The 23,825-nt window shown below is 47.7% G+C and overlaps 1 protein-coding gene and 1 long non-coding RNA gene across 2 annotated transcripts in view; both read right to left on the bottom strand.

Annotated features, from left to right (window-relative positions):
- The window catches only part of LOC138688678 (uncharacterized), a 97,450-nt gene that overhangs the window by 46,227 nt on the left and 27,398 nt on the right, over window positions 1-23,825 (bottom strand). The window lies entirely within an intron of this gene.
- On the bottom strand, window positions 1,423-6,263 carry LOC138688860 (uncharacterized). Its single transcript, XR_011327666.1, has 3 exons — window positions 6,209-6,263; window positions 5,839-5,980; window positions 1,423-4,467 (listed from the first exon to the last, which is right to left on the bottom strand). It is a non-coding gene; the product is annotated as an uncharacterized lncRNA (long non-coding RNA).

The following is a 23,825-nucleotide window of genomic DNA, read 5'->3' as shown; positions in this document are numbered from 1 at the left end:
CCTGCCACCTGGAAAATCAGCAGAGAAATATAATTTTGTAGTCTTTCAAATTAAATCAGATTCCAGGCTCTCTGCTGATGAGTTAATCCAATGCTGAGTGGAATAGCTCCGCTCAACCATAACTAGGTTTAGGCATGTTCAATTCATGGCAGAGCAGTTCCAGTTCAGAGACACTGCTTTTAATTGTAGTCTCACCCTATTTCTTTTAATTTTATAATTTGCCTCAACTGTTCCCCATTAAGAAGCTATCAGCAGGAGGTGTCATTTAATTGCAGAGCTGATAGCGCTGCCATGGAGAGCGGTGGCTGGGGACCTGCGGGCAGGTCGTGACATCTCTGTGCTTTTCGGGTGCCCTTTGCCCTCCCGGGCACCTGCAGCACCCACCACCGCAGCTGGATCCCCAGCGGATCACATACTGGTGGGCTCCCACCCACCCACTGGGGCAGGAGACCACCGTAAGCAAAGCAGCTCGAGATGTCTCCCAGCAAAACAAAGTGAGACCGTGCTGGGGTGGTCCAGGCAGAAACGTACCTGCAAGTCCTTCTGCTTAACCTCTGCGATAAGCCTCCTCTGTGGTCAGCCCGGTTTGTCACAAAAGTAAAACTCTGAGCCTGTCGCTATCGACAGAGATCGCGCTCAGCCTCCTTCCATGCCTTGGGTCTCCCAACCCCAAATACACGTGGCCCAGCGGCGTTCCCCTCCGAGCTGTGGCCACGCATGGAGCTGGAGCTGGAGGACACTGGAGCTTTTTGACCACCTGCCCCAGGTGGAGCTGGACTACATGGGCTTATAGGGACTTTAAGGCTGAACTGGGATTGCGCCCTAGCGAGAACTGCTAAAAGAAATCATGAAGGAGACATTCATTGCACTAACATCCCGCCTCCCAGTTGAATTTTAACCGTCTTGCTCCCCCAAAAAATCAGAAAAAAAAATCTACATAAAAATAAAAATTATTATAAGAAAAATAAAAGTGAAATCTTTACCCAGTACAGACTTATTGAGTAGGGCTAGTAGGAAAATGAGAAAATTTTGAGCACTTCAGGGGTTGGTTTTGTTCTCATTGACAGCGAAAATTAGTTCCTTTTTAGTTCTTCAATCAAAAAATGAGCGTGGTCACAAACCACACTTCAGCATCCCAGTGCCTCGGTACAAAATAATTCATTCACCATATGGGAAGCCAGACTTGAGTCCTTGGTCTGCTTCTTGACTGGCTTTTTCTGCGGTTCACCCCAAAACCCAGCCTGAATTTAAGAAAATTTCAGACATTTACCAGTGCGAAAGTTTTATTATTTTACTTTTTTTACATTATTTTACAAAACAGTTGCCTCTTGTGGCACATGTCCATCAGGCTCGTGATGAGACTATTATAAAGACTTATAGTTACTAGCTACAGGAGCTCAATACTTAGTAAGTACAGGGCTGTGCGGTCGCTTCCCACCACAGGAATGACTGCTCCCCTGACGCTCCATGGGTTTCTTACTTGTGCGGGAGCACACGGACACTCCTCACACAAACGTCCCCTGTATTTTTGTTGGGCTCCCTGGGTGGCTGTGCTTTGAAACCACTCCTGGGCTGCTGCTGCCCTGTGCTGGCAATCTCGGTGAGCAGTCGCTCCCGCCCCTCTTTGATGTTTTGTGTAAAACTGACCTGCACGTGATTTTGTGTCTCTTTATTCTCCTTTAAACGCATGAAGTATAACCAGAAGTCTCTTTCATGCTTTATTTTATTCTAATTTTTTTTCCCCAATTGCTTTTCATACGAGAAGCCCAGAAAGTCACGTCTGATCCTCCCCAGTTTTCCTACAGGTCTTTTGGGAAATCTTAGACCAGTTGCATTAGAAGCAGCAAAAAGAGTTGAAAGTGTGAAGGTGCTGAATAGTTAGCCAGGGCTTCCTTTCCCTGCAGCATTAGTCTTTGAAGTTAGAGCTGTCTTAACACTAGCTGCTAAACGAGCCCGTCCCATACAGCACGCAGCTCCCACACTCCTCTTGGTGACAGTATCGTGTCACTAGACCTCTCGTCGCTGTCACCAGACCTCTCGTCGCTGCTGCCCTCCAGGGTGACGAGAACCTCAGAGAACCCTCACCTCCTCTTTTTCAGCCCCTCTTTGCATATACTTGTATAACAGATCAAAAAGGGCAAAGAGCTGCAATTTTCTCCTTTTAATGCAAGCCAGAAGGCTCTCTCCAGCTAACTTGAGCAGTTTTCTTAAGTAATTATGGACTGGATTCATCCCTCCCTAAGCTCGCTTTCTCTGTAGAGAGACAACAAAGCTGGCTGAAGAAAACTTACCTGGGGCTGCTGAGGTTTCTGTGTGAGCCTTTTCAAGTTTCAAATTTAACAGGTTTAAGGATCACGAAATGTTGTTTCTTTTCTTCGCCAGTTTGCCACAATTACTGGAACACCCATGCTAATTGAGACTGTGAAAAGCTACTCCGAAACCCGGCAAGAAGACCACTAACCTTCCAGATTAAACGGCCCTTCTCGGTGGGATGCTGCCACCGTCGCTCGCTGCTCTCCCTGCGAGTTTCTGCTCTGGCGTTGAACCCGGTGCTCAGCTGTTAAACGCCGGTGCACGGCCTGAACACGTGTGTAAAGACACATGGGAACCACGCGGGGAGGCTTAGGAAGGGTCTGGCCAAGCCACATTCAGCTGCTGTAGCCTGACTGGCCTCGGCAGGGAGAGACTGGGGGAAGAGCCCGGGTGCAGGACACATCCGAGCATCCCGGCCAGAGGCCCTTGCACATCGCTGGTGATGCCTGAGCCTGCAGAAGATACCCTTTCCCTCTGGCAGGGAGGTCTGAGCAAGTCCAAGCCGGGTACACCTGCGGTGAAGTTCCCGCACCCCACAGCTGGGTGGGCAGCGAGGGGCTTTCTGCTCCTCCTGGCCTTGGACCAGCATCTTCTCCAGGAGCTGGGCTGCCCGCACCCTGCCAGGGCTCTGCCTGGGACTGCTGACCTCTGCAGGCAGCGAGGCAAGACTGCAGCGATATTATTAATGACAATAGCTATTTTTGTAGAAAAGCAGAAATGAGATCATTTCTTCAAATTAAAAAACAAACAAACAAACAAGGGTAAACATGAATGAGGTGGTTCATTCTGAGAAGCTTTTCTGGTATCAAGAGAAATGTTCTTAGCACAATATGGTGTTTTGGTTTGATTTCTGGTTTGTTTCCCTAATTTACAATGTGTTTTAGGATCTTTGCAAAATATCCCCTCAGGCTGCCAATGGCAACAGGATCCAGAGTGGTGATTTAACGTAAGAGAGTATGTTCTCTTACACCATTTATCCAAACTGTCCCCTTTGCGCTGAGATGTCATTAAACCATTTTAACCAGATCCAAAGGCTGGATCTGCATCCTGCACCTCCTCAGGCGGTGGCAGAGGAGTTGTCCCTCCGCCACACACCTACAGACCGATGCTGTCATCTAGTGGCACCTACCTGTTCCCTACAAATGCCACCTGGCACCTTGCAGAATCCCTGCCCCTCCTGGGTGCCTGGCTGTGAGCGATCCTGACAGCCTGCCCTGCTGAGACGAGGAGGACATCTCCCCTGGGAAGCATCGCCCTGGGATGGTGCACAAGCCTTGGGATTACCCGAAGATATTTTGCTTATGAGGACGGTGACATTCATCGAGGCAAGCTGCATATGTCGGCAAGGACGTACAAATATCACTTGAGTGGACGCACGCTGCTATTCCAGAGAATTAACAACCCATCATAATAACGAATCTAAAGCAAAGGCTGAAAAGAAAGCAGGCAATAATTTCTGCCAAACATCGCAGCTGTAAGTGCACAATGGGAAAGAGCTGCTGGGGGAGCGGCCTGACTCAAATGAATCATGACAGGAGGGGAAGGAGAGTCTGAAAGCAGCTCCCTTTGACCTAAGTCTAGCTTTTTTTCACGTGCAAGGAAAACAGTTTGCACTGCTGTTCCTCCTGCAATCACAATGGATGCTTGAGAAGAAGACAAAGAATTTATCACTCCTTTCTGGGCAGGCGGTGATAGATTATCTTTGGAGCTGCGGAATTTCCCCAGACCCGATATGAAATCAATCTCCTTGAAATGTTTCACTAGCCATATAGAGGGCTATCTGGAAAATGCAAGGTCCTCCAGGGTATGGCTTTACCTGCAATCATCTGGGCTGCAGCATTTTAATTTGTTTCCTTTAAAGAGACTCAAGGGTGCCGTAAGAGGCAGTTTCCAGGATTCAAAGGAGATGGCAGGATTTGATCTCTTTCCATGGCCTTGTATGTAATTACTGGAAAGAGTGAGGGAGGCAATACAGATGCAAAGACTCAGACAAGTTAAAAGTTATTCAAAGCAAGCAGACAGAAACCTACCTCTGCTTGGATCTGGGGGCGGCGTGCGGGAACTGCTAAGCAGGGAGGCAGGACCAGGGCCAGTAACAACAATCTTGCAAACTCCAGTAGTTGCGGGCATGTTCCCTGGGATTGGTGCATGGACCTGGAAAGGAGGAGCAATTACTGCCTTCAGACTGCAGCGAGGACAGCCGGAGGTTCAACACCATCCATCCACGGCCTGCATTTAATTTCCTCCATCCTTTTCCCATCCCCACTGGCAGAGAGCTGGTCCAGCCTGGGTACCAGGGAGCGTGGGCGTACGAAGCAGCGTGCGATGCTCCAGCAAGCCGTGCTGCAGTGCAGCCCTGGGACAGAGACTCTTTCCAGAAGAATGATGATGCCCAGAGCATCCCACAGAGAAAAGCACAAAAGGGTCGTCAAGAAGCGAAGTGGAGGGGGCCTAGTCCAGCAGCGTCCTTCTAGCATAATTATCCTGGCATCAAGATAATTTTCAAAACACTTTTTTAGTTTCTTCCTGAAGGCATGTGAAAAAACAAGTCTGCCCATAGACTGAAGAAAGGCGAGCTGTGGGGGGGGTTCGCCACCCCGCCAAGGGGGGCTGCTTTTCCTGGAGCTGCCTTGCAAGGTGTTTCTTTGCACTGAGTAATTGCAAAAGCTATGCAACTTGTGACATTTCTAATACCCCCAAACAGTTTGTTTCTTTTCTGTTTTAATTGCACCTTGCCCCAGGGCATGACCTTCAGCACCTCTGGTGGCTGGAAAACCATTTCAGGCTCTTGGCAATACCAAGCTCATCTGTCTTTAACTTCACCGCTCTGCATTTTAACAGCCTAAGTGACTCCTCAGTGCTGCCACTTTCAGAGAATTTCTTACATGTCATCTAGTTTTAGTGCTATTCTATTTCCTTTGCTACCTTACCTTAATCATTTTTTAACACTCTTTCAGTTTGCATTTCTCTCTCTTTTCATCTTCATCTGTTCCTGATATTTTATTTTTCCAATAAACTAAGTAATTTAATGGCCCTAATCCCAAGCCTCCTATTTAGAGCATGGATGTGGAGGCTGCAGAAAGAAGTCCCAATTTAAATCTGTCAGTCAAACATAATTTAATCTATCATCTTCTTTATATCTAAAACTGCTCCATGGGAAGGAAACCATGATTGGGATTCAGTTTACCTTTAAAACATCCAGCTTTACAGCTTTCTAGTGCTTGCTTTTCTTATGCACGGGGTAGTAGAAAATGAGAAAGTTATATAGACTTTGGACAACACAAAGTCACAACTGTTTAGGTCCAGAGGTGATTGCACAGGCTTTTAAGAGCCCGAGGACGTATCCACAGTGCCATCGCTGCAGTACGTGGACTGCGTCAGAGCTGCAGTGCTGCGGGGCAGTGCTTTTCTATTCTATTTCCATTTCTGGACCTCTAAAAAAAGTCCAGGGAATTAAACATACTGAAGATAACTGCTGCTCTTCGGTACCTTTCCTGTCCGCTGTCAGACGGCCCATGGACTTACCGGAGGCTGCGGATCAGGGCTGAAGTGCAGCTGATGTCTGGGCTGCTTCTTTCCTGCAGATGCATCTCCATGCACCATACGTGCTGCACTGGAAATTAAATCTGAGCAAAGACTGCCTTCATCTGCCTGCCAGCGATGAGATCTGATGGAAGAAAACATTTGCTGCGCTGGCATTTCCTAAAGCCTGCCAAAAACCTAGAGCGAGGGGAGCATCTCTTTACATTAGTCTCAGAGCTGGGGCACTGAGGGGTGCGACAGTCACGTCCCCGCGCTGGTCCTGCTGGAAGACCCTGGCAGCCCGGTCCATCGGCTGGCGCAGCCGCAGGACTGGGCTGCTCTGCCTGCTCGCCCCCCGGGGCCTGCCGCTTACAGAAACAGCTCGAGTGCACCGATGAGGGTCCTGGGCTTTCTCAGAGCGAACACCGAGCCCTGCATCAGCTGCATGCCCCAGACACGCGTGGCGTGGACGGAGTCGAGGGGCGAAGGCACTGAACGGGGAACGCTCTTCTCAGCTCTTCCCGTAGCTCCAGTTCCCCCACCCTGGTTCAGCAGTGGGCAACGTTCACCTTTAACGATCAGCCCCGGGACACGTGCAGTGTCTGGAGATCCGCCTGTGAGAGCAGCAGAAATGCATACCTCACTGACAGCTGCAACATTCATTTAATTAATTACCCTCCCTGGTCAGGGCCCATACGAGGAGCAGTATCAGGCAGCAACAGCAAATGTTCAACAAGACTGGCTGCACAAGACGCGAGCTCCTGAAATCAATCCATGTGAGACGGAGCAGCTAATTACTGCGCAAGCACACGGTACTCTTCTCAATCCCGGCTCCCAAGTCCCCAGGGGTTACGGATATGGAAAGGGGTTTTCGATGGCTCAAGCACCTTGGCTCAACAGGCTGCCGTGGACTTCCAGCACTGCCCAGGCTCCTCTGCCGCGTTTGGTTTTTTGGCACTTAAGCCTGATTTACATTTTCCTAATTTCACCAGGATCACAGGAGACCCATGTAACCCACCCCCAGCATTAACAGCGAGGATCCTAAACACAGCCAGGCTGTGTTAGCGAGCTGCTGCGAGTCGGACGGCTCCGAGCACAGAGGGATGGGCAGGGAGGAGCATTAAATCCTGGCTGGGGTGGACAGAGCAGGAAAGCGCAGCCCTCGGGACGGCTGGTGGTCAGCAGCCCTTTGGGAAGTGAGATGGGGTGTCAGAGCTGCCCAGCATCCACCCCAAATGCTGTCTCCTGAGGGAGCCTAGGGTATCTCTGGGTTACTCGGGTTTGAACCTGGAGCACCTGCTCAGCCGGACGGCTTCGGACTTGTCTGTGTTACGACCTGTACGAACGAATCCTCCCGTCTTCTTCTATGGGTGAGATCAGAGGTTGGGAAGAAAGGTCCCAGTGTTAGAAGAACCCATTACCCTGGAGCATCAAGTACTAAATGATTGTACTCCACTCATGAGATAAGTTGTGTAACGGAGATGTCATTCTTCACGAATAATTAAGGACCTTTCATAAAAATTTTACCAGCAGCTGGATACTAAACGGGTGGGCGAGGGATCCTTGCTACCTCCAAAGTTGGCAGCAGAGCAGTACGTGGCACGCACACAAAGGCTCCGGATCATGAGTCCCAGTGTCCCAGAGCCTCCCTCAGTACTGTTGACCTCTGTGGAGCACCTCTGCTCATCTGCAGAAGTGAAAACACCTGGATGTGCCTCAGGGTAAATTTGCAAAACCGGACCAAGTCATTGCTCTCTAGAAAGTTCTCACTGGTTGTTCTTTGCTTCTTTTCATGTAGTCAGTCACTGCTGGCTGTGTGAGAAAGGCTTTGAACCAGGTCTATTAAAGCCCAGAGAAGTCACGGCATGATTTTCACCCAAGCTGGAGCATTCAAAACCCGCGACAGTCAATATATTGTCGGCTGCAGTAAACAGCCTGACAGTCAGGCGCAGCAGCCATTTAGCAGATGACCACATTTTATTCTGGCCCTTATTTCATCCTGCAGCAATTAGCCAAGAAAAAAATGGCCTCATCACACTATCATTACAGCCTTATGTATTCCGGAGTGTTTAGGGAGACAGAACCTAGAGGTAGATACCTTCTGGGCCCTGAATAAAAATGCTGTTAATGTCTGCTAGTGCACATCAGAATTCTCACAACTACAGCATGAGATAACAGCTACTCATCCCTGCTGGGTTTTAGCCATCTCAGGAGATGACTTTTGACAAATCTGAGGCAATCCTGAAAATGTGTGTGTGCCAGGAGGGGGAGGGTATGCAAAAGGGTTTCGTACAAGGGATCAAACCGTCCCGACAGTACAAGAGCACCGTATTGCACTAGGCGCGCTGCTTCTGATCAGTTGCTTCTGATCCCCATTTGAGCCTGCATCCCAAAGGACAGGTAACAGAAAACCGGAATTTCCCACCTCCAGCCTTTTTAGTGCCTATTAGCTTGTCCGTGTGAACGTGAACAGGGACCCCTGTCCCGTGCCGTCTCCTGCTCCCGAACAGCAAACTCCACCTCGGGGGTCCCTCCAGCTGCGAGGAGGCAGCTGCACCCACAGCAGCGCAGGGCAGCCCCCCCACCCTGTGCTTTGCCCGAAGCGGGGTTGAGCCCCACACCAGCACTCGAACATTTAACAGATGTTGGGCCCTTCCCCTTTGCTCCACCTCGAAATAAAAAACATAAATCTGATGTCCATGTTCTAGTTTTCTGCAATAATATCTTCCCCATAAATATCTTCTAAATAGTCCCAACCTCAAACACAGTGCTAATAAAAGCACTCTTTATGGTTATTAGACAAGTGAAATGTCCCTGGACTGAACAATTACCTTCAAATATCTGTTCAGAACTGGCTGGGAGTGGAAGTCAGTTTCTTCCTCCCCAGGTACAAATCCATAATGAGGATTTATTTCTGAGGCAGTGGGAATGAGGTAATCCCTCTCCTTCTTGAGGTGAGATAAGGAACAAAAAAAAAAAGAAGAAGAAATAAAATCGTACAAGTTAATACTGAAGCATCTGGAAAAGCTAATGATTTGCAGGAGGAAAGGGCAGGAGGTCAACAGCATAGAAAAGCTTTAAATTTAAGAGGAACAAATGACTGGTTTGCATAACACTGTCCTGTGAAGGGGAGAAGGGAGGCAAAGGCTGGCACGGACGCGCTGCCAGCCTGGCCGAAAGCTGGGCAGCGCTGGACGGAGCGGAGGAGAACCGTGTTGGGGTCTCTGCACCATGCGGTGCAGCACAACCCTCCCTGCTCTCCACCGACGGGATTTCCGTCCGGTGCTGCAAATCTCCTCCTTACCGAGGAACAGGACTTGAGAAAGCACGATAAATGGGCACTGCAATTCAAAGGGACCTACGCTTCGCGATGCCGCCACTGGATGTGAATCGATTGAGCGACAAATGGCCCCAAACCCCCCCATACCAGAACAGTCTGGGGTTTAATACAGGACTTTGACTATAGATTGCAAACCCCTCCTTGCGTTTAGCCTCCCTGGGGCAGGAGGATTCCAGCCCGCAGGGAACAACCCAGGAGCGGGTGTCAGCCCCCCGGGACAACCAACACCCCCAGGACCCCCCTGGGGCCTCAGCCCTCTGGAGAGCTTTGATTTCCAGCAGCATGCCCTGGCCTCTGTGTCTTAATGACTCCAGACCACACAGCCAATGCTGTTTCTTTCTTTCCTGTACTATTTTACCTCGCTCTCTCCCACAAGATGAGCAACAAACACCTGCTCGGCAGAGGAGGGAAGACAAATATGCTTTTAGACCTGGAATATGCAGCTACTTATTACAAATATTTGACAACGTTAGGACTGTTACTATCAGTCTCTCAGTTATTGTCCATCGCTCTAACATCCACCAAAAATAAATCAAATACCTAAATCACCCGTGAGAGCGTTGAGAAGCGACCTGCCGTTCTAGTCCTGCCAGGTGACAGACAAATGCTCAGGACAGACGGACACGGAGCTACACTGCAGACCTGTACAAGCTGGGGTTGCTCTGACATAAGATAAACCCAACCCTGCGCAGGGTTAGTGCCAGGTCTCCGCTGGGCTGGACCCAAGACGCAGCAGCCGTCCTGCTCCGGTTTCCTGGCGAGTAGCTGGATTTCTGCCTGGAGAATTGGTACAAAAACAAACCGACGTGTTGTATTTTGCGGGGACAGCTTTTTTCTGTCTATTTTGTTTCAGTAAAATGGTTACTATAATAATCCTACTTCAGTAAAACATATAAAATTGCCATAAAATGAAGCAGATGAGGAGAATTTGTTTCATCTGGGAAACAAGACTGTCGCCCAGACTCTGTCCTTCAGCAAAACCACAGCGTATTGGTAAAACTGCCCTATGCAAATGGAATAATTCGAGAAACAGTGTAGATTAGGATAAAGGTGTGTATTTATGGGAAGCAATTGAAGAAAAGCGCCTTGGCGCTCTCCAGGGATTTGTGCTCTGCGTTTGCTGATCAGCTTTGTTTTCTGCTGAACCCCCTGGTGGTTCTGTAGTACGCAGAAGAGGAATTTGTTGATGCTACAGAAAATGAAGTCCTGCACAGCAGTCAATAGGAAATAAAGAATATCAATTACACAGCTGGAACTGCTGACTTGATCAGATTTTATAACTCTTTACTCTAGGGGTCTGCTTAATAAATCCATTGGGAGAACTGTCATATCTTTTAAAGCAATATGTTTCAATGTTTTATTTTCTATGAAGGAGCAAGTGGCAGTTTTACAAAATGCTCCTCGGAGTCTCCCATAGCCTCATGAAAGTATCAAAATTGATGGGAGATGGACATGAGCTATTTGTTCTCTAATGCAGGCACCAGTTTGCCATAACTTTTGGAAATTGCCACTGGAAACCAGATGTATTCCTTCCTTTCTGCTTCAATCCTGTTTACAGCATGGGGGCAGGCTCCCAACGAGTGATTTAGTAAGAGCCTCACAGCAAGATGCTAAAAGATCGTCACCTAAAAGCAAATCGCCCATTGAGGAGTACCCCAGATTTTGTTGCAGTCAGAAAACAGCATCGTCCCGTGGGTGTGTGTGAGCAGCTACCCGGCCCTGCGAGGAGGGGTTGCGCTTGCACACGGCAGCAAGAGACACATCCACTTAAACCAGACTGAAAAATTATATTGAATAGGGGGGAAAAAAAAAAGCGCTCACTTTTGTCTATTACTTGCAGTCCTTTATCTGCATTTTTATTTAATCCAGCCACCATCTCAAGCGCTGAAAGCAGAAATGCAGCCTTCTTACGTGGCATCTTCCCTATGGTAAATCTAATTAAACAGCCATCAGAATGTGTGTTAGCTTGATTATATCAAGGTGACCTGCAGCTCCTGCTTAATGTTAATAACAGCATTCCCCACTAACTGGCATTCAACAGGGAACAGGCAGTACTATTTCTACTGATGTAGCCTTTAGATGAATATGGTTATTAAAGTGCTTTGTGTACTACTGATTCCCAAATAAATGCGTAACTGATTTTCTGGCAGCTGAAGTGTTTCGTGTGCCCCTCCAGCACTCCCAGCCAAGGCTGGCATCCCGGCAAACTCCCCGGCTGGGGTCCTGTTCCCGCAGCACATCAAGCAGGACACCAGCGGCAGCAGGGGATGCGTGCACGGACAACAAATGCACAAGCAGCACCTCTAAAACCCTGGCCAGAGGAAAAAGTGCTAAAATGTAAGAAAGGAGAGGAGAGAGGTCAGGCTCTTACCTGCAAAGAGCAAGAGCCACTTCCTACCCTCGTGGCGGGCGATGGGAGCCTCTGGTTGCAGCAGCTGTAGGACAGACCCCTGGAGCAGGTCAGTCCCTCCACCTGTAGACGACAAGGTTGATTGTTTCCCAGCCAAAGTGAACACCCATGAACACCTTTAAATCCCCAAGCCTCAATTCAAACCCAAATCTGGAATAAGTTCCCTGATTTACACTGGCCTGACCTCCGATCTCAGAACCACACGTAGTTCATGTTCGCAAAACTCTGTAGACTGATTTCCACATCCCTATCCAGAACTGGACCCGCTAATGCTCAACAAAGAAATACCTTTTTTATAAGCAGGTGATTTATCCTGTGAAGGTTAATGATAGCAAAATGCTAATGATGAGACTGATAACTGAGAACAGTGTCTGTCCATTACTGCAGGTTTTTTATCATGCACCCTAAGAAGTATCATTATGCTAAAGAAAATCTTCACCATGTACTAAATCAAAGTCAGACAGATCTACATCTAAAAAATTACTTCCTTTGGTTGTTACCTTATGTTTGACTTTACAAGTTTATTCCTTTAACTGCAGCTGCAGTTAAAAATAGGAAATATCCCACCAAGCTGCAAAATAGCTGACAGGTGGAAAATGTCTCACTTCCCCCTTGCACATGTTAGCAGACATGATTTGGACACTTGGGCTACATGACTGCATAAACCTCCCCCCATCAATAATTAGCAATGACAACATTAATTTACCATCTTTTCCAACCATTCAGTGGCATCAGACTGAAATAGAGAGAAGCCACTGGGGCTCAGAGGAGATAATTACTGTCTCCAAAACCTCCTCAGGAGCCTGCTGGTTCCTTCCCCCATCTGATTATAACTCGCACATGTACCTGAGAAAAAGTGGGTATAAAGCCCTACGTGGGCACAGGCCAGGCAGTGTTCATAGTCCTTCAGAGCTGGAATTTGTGAGGAATCTCACCCACCCACCGCTCTAGCGTCCAGACTGTTGGCTTCTTCTGGCAGGGAGGCAGAGGCAGCCCTAGATAACGTGGGTCTGACGGTGCTGGTAGTGCAGGCAATTGCATTTTACTCTTACGGCTTCTTGAAAGAACAGAGATCGTTTTGCATAATTATGCAAACAATCACCCGTGCTAACAATTGAAGAGACAAACAAATAAGGTAGATCAATGCTGAAGGACGGAATGTAGCACTAATGAACCGGGCTGAATTTCAGTGTTACGGTCCGTTAACAGTCCTGTTAGAGAAGGGAGGTAAAATGCAGCTTCAATTCTTGTACTACGGGGGATGCTGCTGCCGCCCTTCCTGCGCTGGGCGCTCCTGGGGTCCCAGATTCTCAACCTCCCTTTGGGGGAGTGGGAGTCACCATGATTTGAAGGAGGATGCTGATGGGGGTCTCATCCCAGCTCTGGGCTTCTTTCCCTTTCCTATACAAAATGGAGAGCCAAAAAGAGCTTTTACAGATCCTGCCGGAGTGCTGAGCACGTGGACACGCGCAGGTCACCCAGCAGAAATTATTCTGCACCCCTTGGCAGGACCGATTGCTGCACCGAGGATTTAAGTTGCCTGGCGTTTGCAGCATTGCGGGGAGCCCTGCCTGAAGAACTGTACAGCCGCTCTTGCGAGGAAATCTGTGCGTGGCCGTGTTTCACAGGACTGCCATCAACACGCTGTATTGCAGGGGTGCTGGAGGATTCGGAGACACAGGAACGATGAACCCCCCTCCCCGGGTGCAACGATAAAGGAATGAACTAAGGTTAAAAAACAAAAAAGAAAGAGGAGAAACAGAGCCAGGCTAGAACACAGAGAGCTTCTGTTCCCCGGGCTTTGGCAATCCTTCTAAAGGCAAACATGCCTTTTCCAGTGCCCTTTTTCACATCTCCTTTTTCATACATCCAAAATAGGTTTGCTATGAGCACTTTGAGAGTGGTCAAATATTAAACTCCGTGCTCAGCACAGAGTATGATAAATGTGCTTGAACAAATGATAGTATGCACCAATTTAACAATAATTCAGGGATAAGCATTGCATAGTCATTTTGAGCCTTTGGTGCAGCTTGGCAAATGCCCTTCCCAATGTCAGTGTGCCTCCAGAGAATTCAATGTGCAATCCAGCATTAGCCAGGTCAGAGTTGAGGTTTCTGGCCCACAAGAACAATTCATCGGCTTACTTTTAACAGGAGTACTGTGTGCCTGTTGCACTGCAATTTCATCTGGGCAATTTTTAAAGTCTGTGTTTATTTTCAGATTTTTGTTGTTCTGTATCATTTTAAGTTTGAATTTCTGTTTAAAGCACGCCTTTGTATTAATCCTTCAGCTATTAAGATACATCTCTGCCAAGTATGGAAGGCACAGTAAAACTAATTAAATAACATCCAAGAGCTTTAGCACTGCCATTTATTACTATTACAGAAATACATTAAACTGTGAGGAACTGCTCTTTAAGAATCATTGCAAGGGGTGCACAACCAGCTAATTTTTCCCATGATGGACTGTCGTCTTGTACACGGGGGAGCGAGGAGAGAGCAGGCTCACGGATGAAGACCTGCGTGGTGCGGCCACCCCACTTCGCAGGGAGGGGACACACATCTGTAAGACCAGGTTTTGAGCAAGGATGCAACAAGGGAAGGGGATGATTTACAAAATCCAAAATCACTGTCTGCTCAGCTACAGCACAGGGTACATCCAGTGTCTGGGGGCCACAGCCCACCCCTCCCAGGATGAGGGTCTGCTGGCAAACTGGGTACAGCACTGTTTTACCCACCACCTTCATTTGGAGCAGAGGACGTCCCAGGCTGCTCCGACCTGCTCCCATCAAAACGCTTTGTCACTGCCAGCCATGATCACTTAGAGGAACAAAAAAAAAAGAAAGAGAAGGGGTAGATGTGGAGGACTGCTGTTGAAATGAACATATGTGATATAAATGAGCAATTCTACACAGAAATCTACTGACTTTCGCAGGGGGTAATGAATTAAATGAAGTGGAAAGCATGGCATGAACTGGAGATTTGCTGTAGTGACTAATGTAGTTAACCTCTATTGAAATAATTAAGCCTCCTAATTTGTGCTGCATGAGCAGCACAACCAAAAGGGCAGGTAGGAGCCAGACCCGCACCGGCGGCAGGCACCCGACCACCCGAGGGTGCTCCCTCTCGGTGACGGGTTTTGGCTGCGTTCATGGCAGCTCTCCCTCCGCTCCGCGGTGCCGCTGCTCGACATGTGCCGGGGATTTAGCTGGAGCCAAGGGCAGCTTCTGGCACAGACCCCAGCACCGAGCGCAGGCACCACGCTGTGGGCAGCAGGACCGCGTGCACGGTCCGCGTTGCCCGAGCTGTCCCAGATCAGCGTCTCAGGGTGGTTTGTTGGGCTTTGTGAGACATCGGCGCTCAGGGGGAGAAGTTGGAGCACCCCAGGCTACAAAGCTGAGGTCCAAAGCCTGGATCGACAGCCTCCAAATCCCCTTTTCCTAATCCTGGCATGCCCTGTCTCAGCGGGATGCTGCTTTACGACTCTGCTTGCGGCACAGAGGGAATAAACCACACAGGTTTGGGAAAAAAAGATCTTGGTCACAAATATCCCACAAAATTCTGTGGCCCATTCCTCTTGGAATGGGCTTGACCTGTCTCCTCGCAAACTGTCGCATTTTCCTGCCTTCAGCAAAGGATTGCTTTATGCCAGTCAACGAAGCAGGGATTTGTTGTCTCTAGTTATTAATTTACTTTTATTGGCTGCAGTGCCTTTCCACGTTTTATTACCAAATAGCTCACACTAGCAAAATGGCTTTTCTTTTAAGTTATACGCAAATGTTTGACTTTCCCAAACGGGCACCAGGGAGAGGCAAAACTCTGCCATGCTGCATCCCGGCACCTGCGCAGTGCATCTGCTGCCACTTGCCCTCCTGCAACGCTCGAGAAGCACACAGACCTCTGAGCACAGCATCAGGGCATCATTACTAAACTATTTTGAGTATCGATAATCCCTCTTTTGAGCTAAGGAGGAGCAGAAGGGGTAGGCAGGTCATTAAGTAAAGAGTCACCACTACCTTTCTGCTGGTAATGAATATAATTGTGCCTGAAACACGAGGCTCTTGCCGCACTTTCATGTTTCCCATTTTACCCAGGTGCAGTTAGTGCTCTGCAAACCTCCCCCTCGCCCCATGGCCAGCAGGAATGGGCTGCAGATGCCCACAGCTATTTTCCAGTGCAGGAACTGCTTCATTTTATTAATGCTTCTAGGTTACCTGGCACTGCAATAACTGCAAAATGTAAACCAGTCGATAACTAAAGGAGTTTGCTGGGGGTTTTGTTCTGTTAGTTCTCTTCATCATCCAAAAGGGCATTTGTTCTTTGTTTCACTGTCTGGATGAAAGGTTTTACTCTCCCTCTCCTGCAAGTACATGTGCTAGTGGGATCCATTGAATCTGGCTGTCTGATGAGTTTATTTCCCTGCTAAAGACTGGCTGCTGGTGGAGAAGCACCGCAAAAATGCTGATCCTTTTCCCCCTCTTTTCACTGCTCAAGGCATATGATGAAAAAGGCATAAGATTTAGACTGATTTTTTTTTTCTGTCCTAAAAATACACTCTGAAATGCTTTCATTGTCAAAGCATTGCTCTCTGTGATAAGGCACATTTTTCCTCTATAGCAATTATTTTGAACACTGCTATTAGATTGACTATGAAAACCCAAAAGCATCACATGAGGTACTAGCGATACTGAAATACCTTCACTGTTCCTGAATAACACATCCCCGCTGCGGTGTCCCCCATCAGTCTGGGTCCTGCTGAAGCCAGGACAACAGGAATATGGTGAGATTTTTTTTTTTTTTTTTTTTGAGAAAACTGACACCTCAAATGAGTCCCCTGCATAGACACCCATTTGTGTTAAAGTTAAAAAATAAAAAAAACCTCAGGTGCTTTACTTGCTTTGAAGCCTGACAAAAGAACTCTGCTTCCCAGCAGCTGTCGGGAACGGGCATCTCACCTAGGTACGACACGATGGCTCAGCAGAGCAAGGCAAGGAGAAGGTGCCTGGAAGCTTTGACCCACTTCCCATCCACTTTTAGGGATTTACAGGACCAACCTGGGAGAAGCAGCACTGGCGACAAAGGATTAGCAATTGGGTGCTTCCAAGGTGAGGGGCAGAGCGGGCTCTGGCAATGCCTGACACTGCTTCTGGTGTGATAACGAGCCTCATGCCAAGGCCAGGTAAGTACATCACTGCCAGAGCCAGTGGACTGTTGCTAAATTAATGCAAAAGGCAGGCATAAATTCTCATTCACTGCATCCTTGTCAACTGCACTGAGCAACACAGCTTCTCGCTAAATTTGATTATAGCTATATCACTGCTGAAGATAATTGGGGGACATGTCATTAGTCTTACAGCAAGTACAGCATGTATTTTTCTTTCAGTCATATTTACTTTAACTTCACAAAGGAATAAATTAAGTTTGCAGTGATATTCAACAACTGTTGTGAGAAGGTTAGAATTCAATTGAGCAAAGGAAAGAGAAGGAAAGACCACAAACGGGAAAAAATGAGGTCCATCAGATACTAGTACTGTCTGATCCTCCCTTTCTTGCTCTGCTTTGGATGATTTTCCCAGTTCTGCTGCTGACCACAACAGAGTTCCTAGGAAGAAACTTTAGAGAAATACCTTCAGAAGCGCTCTGCTGCAGACAGAGCTGTGTGAAGGCACCTGGGGTGGCATCCTGCCGTCAGTCCTGGACTGATTTTCCACAGAAACACACTTGTTGAGTAAACACCTCAAGACATCTGAGTCAATCTGCAGGAACGAGAGGATGCACTGCAGCCCTTGGCACGCACGATCCAGGGACATGGGGGCAGCCAGCATGGGGAGGGGGGGACAGGGCAGCGTTCTGCCCCCCCAAGCTGCCAGAGCCCAAACACTGCCCGACCCACACTGCAGCACAGGCAGCTGGCTGGGGCCTCAGGAGGGTTTTTTCTGGATTTCAGTACCCTTTGCACACACCTATTTTCCACTACTTACTAGTAATTAAGTGCAATTTGTAGGAGGAAACCTCTCCTACGGAGGAGATGCTCGTTTTCAAGACACAGCCATCCGTTGTGTAGTTGTGCTTGTAGCGTTTTCCCACCCTTTTGGGGTTGGGGTTTTTTTTGCAGATTTTAAAACAGGGATGACTATTTTCAGTTAGGCAGCTTCTGTTTAGATAATCAAAGGACCACAGAGCAGAGAGAGGTCCGGGCACAGCAAAGTGCAAGCCAGCAGCTCTCCTGGTCCTGTACCTCCAGCAGCTCCTGAAGGACAAGGCAGGCGCAGGAGAAATTCTTGGTGGGTGAAGCTGAACACCCGGCACGGCATCTGCTGGCATTTAAAGCCCAGGACACACTCTGATGGCTAATTCTGCTTTTTACAGCCCCAGATTTGCCAGTCTGTGCTGCAGCGCTAAGGTATATACAACAGAAGATGTGAAGAGTTTTCCCTCAGCCATCTGTACTAGCAGCTAACACGTCTCCTCTGGAAAAACTTCTGTGCCAGGCGCAGAAGAAACCCTCAGACGCTTCTCCACAGCCTTTGTCTCTGCTCTTGAAAGAGGCAATGCTGAAGATTTTAAAGGTTTGTTCATTTGCTTGGGGGGGTGTTCGTTTCCCTGGAAGATTGACAGGCTCCTACAAAGTATTTATATGAAACTGTTGAGTCTCTCTACATTTAATTACACTTGACTGAGTGCATTAACACAACCATGAATTTTTAAAAGCTATCAGTTTTATTCTGTTTGACTCCAAACCTGACAGTGTGAGTTGCTTTCCAGCACATCCTTCCCCCCAAGCCCTTTTCCCTGGCAGCTGCAGCTGAGCTCAGGCAGCTCCGGATCCCGAGGAGACCCCCTGCACACCCCGCTCCAGCAAAGCTGCATCGCCAGCGGGAAAACACCGATTTCAGCCCACAGGCCTTATAGGGGCTTTGCTGCTTGTTGATAATACATCTGCCCTGAGTCATGATAAGAAAGGCCAATAAGGAGGGGAGAAACATATTAACGAGACCAAACTGGCTCAAAAATCAGCACCATGCACTAGGTCAGCAGTACTTGCCTCCCTAGACATTTTGCTCCATCAGAAATGGCCTTTATTCAGGAATAAATGAATTTAGTCCCCAGGTGCTCGCTCAGGGCATGGGAAAACGCACAGTTCTCATCCTCAGGGACCCCTCTGGTCCCTGGCCAGGATCAGCATCGAGTGAACGGCTCCGAGGATGGCTCCATAGGACACAGCGACAGCAAAGACTGCCCAGGAGGGGAGGGATCCCGGGGCTGTCTCATCCTACACTACCCAGGCACCGGCACAGACGGACATCCCCATCCCTGCCCGGCCTCGACAGGCAGGACGAGGTGATGAGGAGTAGAGCGGGATGGATAACGGCATCCGCACAAGGCGTCCAAGGGAGAGCGGACGTGGCTTTCTGCAGCCCAGTGCCCGAATTTTGGGAGCGCTCAGCCTGGCTCAGCTCTGCTCCTCTGAGCAACCGATCAGGAGTAGGAGCTGAGTGAATTTGGGAGCTTGGCCACATTTGTGGGTACTGAGCTCATGCAACTCATATTTATTTCCTGCTTGCTGGCAGGAGCCCAGGTCACGCACGGCTCCTCTCTTACTCGCATTTTGTGACTCTTCTATCTTCCACATATTTATTTCAGTCCATTTCCTACTCAGTCTGCAACCCTGTGATAAGGCATCACCCAGTCTTTACAGCCTGGATTTTATTGTCTCTGCTGCTCCTTGTGTACTTAGTTGCCACCTTTTTCAATGAGAATTTCTTTTTTTGGCTAAGGGGTTTAGGGAGATTGTTTTTTGAAACACAATACTGGCAGGTTAATTGTAAGGGGTATAAAGTCCTAATGCCAGTAGCAGAGTAAAAAGCTTCGATACCTTTAGAAAGTCACACACTCAAAATCCACGCAATTATCTGGGATGCAACGCTTTCTGGTGGCAGCTACCCTTTGCTGCGCGCTCATCAACAAGCGGTTTCCAAAACTGTTGCCGTGGCAGGTATGCCTGGCAGTAAAAAAGACAACTGATCGTCAGCGTCTCGCCGTGCACCAGCGGCACGGTGCCAGCAAAAGGGACATCCACCGCCTGCAGCAAACCCAGACCAAAATCGGGGCAGGACAGCAGCGATCAACCAGCCTTGTCCAACAAGGTTCTGCTGAGAGACTGAGCCTGGAAAGGGATCTCCTTTTCCTCCATCCCATTTGTCATTCTGTGCCCATTGCTTTCCTAATTAACCCTCTCCCTGGGCACATCGCTAAGCAGGGGTCTCCAGAACGAGGGACGCAGCGACTGCACTACAAGCGCACGTAACGCTCCGTTATCGAGGAAACCAAAGACCTGACGTTCACACGCTCTCGTCACTTCTGCAGCACGATGCCATGTCCTGGCAGAAGCAAACAGGGACTTAACCCAGTAGTCCATATGAAAATCACTTGGGTCTCAACAGGTTCCTTTTCCTAGTTTATCTCTAGCTGCAGAGCTGCATATAACATAAACTGAGGCTGTTAAAATCGTTGGTAGTGATAATCAAAATCTGTTATCTCTGACTTCTAGTACTTAGCCCTGTAAGGGTGATATTACTTTTGTAAACATAGCAGCAAGAGGCTTGAAAAAGCAAGCGGTAAATTCCGGATCTTGGGACAGCAAAATACAGTTCAGCCAAAAGGGATTGCAAGAGAAGTTTATAATCAAGATCTGCAGCACTAGGAAGGTTATTTGCATTTAATCTGGACCAGAAAATATAACTGAATTTACTACAACAGTTCTCTTGAGACGCAGCTCGTAGACCAACGCTTTATCTTTGCCTCTGTGCTGAACTCAACTGCTATGACAGAAGCAGGAACCTGGCTGATTAGGGTGCCTTAGCATTCACAGATATTAAGTGACAAATTAGCATATTCTCAGGAGCCATCGGCAGTGGGATGGATGGTCCATCTCACAGACTACTCCTGGTTGTTGTGATTAGCGTAAAACCTGGGGTATTCAGAGAGCACAACTCGAGTGCTCGGGAGGCTGCTCAGTGCAGCGGCTGTGGAGTGACCGGGACGGGTAGGGGATTTCTCCAGCCAAATTCTGGAGCCCCAAGAGAAGTTCTTCATCCTTTCTGCCACTGGCAGGTATTTATTTTTAGGTTTGTGCTGTGAACAACTAAGTATGTATGCGAGGGCAGGAGCACCCAGGCTGCTCAGCCATCAGGGTTGCTCCGAGGCAGCTGCACATGCTGTGCCCCGGCTGGAGCAAGCACCCACCCATCCAAAAACAATCCTAATGTACGGTACACGGTACAGTTTAAAACCGAATTTAGAGCAGTGGCTCATTCATCAATTCTTATTCCGGTCAAGCACTGGGACAACAATGTTGGAGACATTTAATGAATACAAGTGAACACAGTTCTGCCTGTTTAATTTGCTTCTCCCTGGCTCACACACACCTATCGTTTTCCTGTAGTTTGTTAGCAGTAAGTATTCACATAATTCATTTCTCTAAGGACAAAACAGAGAGTGTTACTAATGTTTTGTTTCCCTTCACATATGTGTCAGGCATTTATTGAATACAAACTTGAATAAGTAGGTGCCATCCAGAAAAGTAAAGCAGTATTTCACAGCGAACAAAGCACAGGTGCTGGTATACTTGGAGTAATTTTGCAGCATTAAACCCCATCAATTGCATATAAATAATGAAGTAGTAGGGATACCAATTCACAATTAAAAATGACTAATCCCCTGTGCTGCCAGGCACCCCTGGAATACCCCGCAGGATTGCAACACTTGCCATTCACTTCTGCAGAACCGGCTTTTTGCTCATCAAGCCTCACGAACACCCAGCCCCTGCCAGCACCCTCCTGCAGCCCTCAGCACCCACCGGAGGGGACGTGACCCAGGCTGGGAGCCGGCTGCTCCCCCTCCTCGCTGTCGTACAACCGCCACGCACTCGCAAGAGAAAACACGAGTTACAACAGATCATCGTACTCCTAGCTGGGAAATTTTGATCTTTCTGGTATTAGACATAATAGGATAATACTCCAAAGATTTCTTTGCTTCTGACCGGCTTTTTTTGTTTAAGATCTTTTTGTAATACTTTCCTACTTAAAACAGATACAAACCCTGCTGGTAAAACCACATGCTTTGTAGGTAATGGAACGATGTTGTAGAGCACAATGCTGGAAGCATTTACTTTTAACAACCCCTTTTGTGTGTTTAGGAAGACAGCACAATAAATGCTATGAATATATATATAGGACAGCACAATAAATGCTATGAATATATATAATGTTTTTTCCTGATGGTGAACAACAGACTGGTAGCCCACAATAAGAAGTCATTTATTAGGAATGATAGGAACTATGCTGCCTGTTAAATGAAGATGTATCTTTTATATCACTACTTTGCAGGCTAAGTGTAGGTCTCCACAAAGACCTTTAAGGTTTTCTTTCAGATCTTAAAGAAACTACCAGAGAAGAAAGTTTACTTCCAACTTCAAATGTATCTCTTCTGAGATGATAATGTCATTTACTACACAAAAATGTAAACTCTCCTGGGAAGCCGGTCTGGTTTTCCTAGGTAACTTTCTAAAGTTTTTAGCTCTAAAACAGTTTTCTTGTTCAGTATATGCTTGTGAGGGTATCTTTTTCATACACCTATTATTTGGAATTTTTTTCTGTGTTTGCCCCATGTAGAACTAGAAGAATTCTGAAAGGTGAGCCACTTAAAATATCATGTTGTCACTATCAGTTAATTTCAATGAGCCATTAATTAAAAAAAAAGAAATTGCATGAACTACAGCCGGAGGAGAGTCTGGCATCAGCAGGATGGACCAGGAAATTTTCCTACTAACTGAAGTCTTTCCTGCAGCCTGGAGACAGGTGGCATTTTGTGTTATTTTTAATCTACTGAAACTTATCTTTTAAATGCTGTGAACTTTAAGTAAAAAAGGACATCTAATAAACATTAGAAAAACTTGCATAAAGAAGTGTATTCCAGGAAGATAAAACCATACACTGGCAATTAATAGCACCTCAACTTTCTAAGAGATGCACCTAGAATGGCAATAGAGCGGTTGTTTCAGGCTGTATTTCCTTGTACCTTGTTTTCTGCTGGTTGGGTAGCCAAGTCATCCTTTAAAAATGTGTTTAATAGGTTGGTAAATGGTGCAGTTTATTAACTTCCTGCAATTTTGCCTTTCACCTGCTGCACCGCTCTTCTGCAGACTGCAGCAAAGCAGCATGTCTGCTGTAGTACAGATCTTCTATACCTATAGATAGAGATACCTTCTTGAGCATTTCCCCAGGAGAAAGGGGGGGGCAGATGAGGGACCACCCCAGACACCCTTAGAAGCAGTTACACTGGATGATGGCTTGAACAGTATCAAGTTCTTATGGCTATAAAAGCTCTTGAAAGTTGCCCTTAAACCTTTTCATAACTTAATGGAATTGGAAAAAGGCTGTGTTAATGCAAGGGACTGACATTTAGCTTTGAGCAGTAACGAGTCCTTGGACGGCTGCTCCTTCTGCACAATTAACGAGGCGGCCCGGGCCGATGGGCAGCTCGCTCTGCGTCTGCCTGCCAAGGATCTGGGACGCAGAGCAGACGCAGCCCCTTGGTGAGGCTGCTCCTCTGCGCTGCCTCGGGGCTTCGGGTAGAATTGTGACCCATCCCAGAAAGCATCCTCCAAGCCCGTGCTGGGGACAGCCTGGAAAGCATCCCCGGCATGTGACTGTACTATCACCTGGCTGTCACCATGCCGACTTTGGAGCGTCTCTCCAGCCTTAATAGTGAGAGATTTCCATCTGCTCCCTGGGCACCACACCAGTACTCGCCTTGCACGCAGTGCTAATTATCAGCAGGGACCGATAAGCATAATTAGAACTGGGAAAGTAACAAGGTATTACAAGTGACTCCTTATCAAATAAGTACAGTTCTTAAACCTTTGATGTGGACAATTTTATAGAATTGGTAATTAACTTTGTCTAAACATGTCAGCATTTGACCATCCAGCACTGCACCTGGAAACCACCAGGAGCAAACCCTGCTGAGATCAGGCCTGGGATGTGCTCATTGGAAATGCACCTCCTGGCCTCCTTCCACACAAAACATGAGCAGGAAAGACAAGTGATGGACAAGACATTTCTTTGTCTCCCTGTTTTGTGCCTTATCCATAGCCCAGAAGACATCTCTCCAGGGAATAAACTCATTTGCAAACAGATGAGAGAGTGATGGGGAGACAGACTGGAATGCAGGGGTCTGT

This window comes from Haliaeetus albicilla, chromosome 13 (genome assembly GCF_947461875.1).
Source record: "Haliaeetus albicilla chromosome 13, bHalAlb1.1, whole genome shotgun sequence".
Lineage (NCBI taxonomy): Eukaryota > Metazoa > Chordata > Aves > Accipitriformes > Accipitridae > Haliaeetus > Haliaeetus albicilla.
This window is presented reverse-complemented; position numbering and strand designations above follow the sequence as displayed.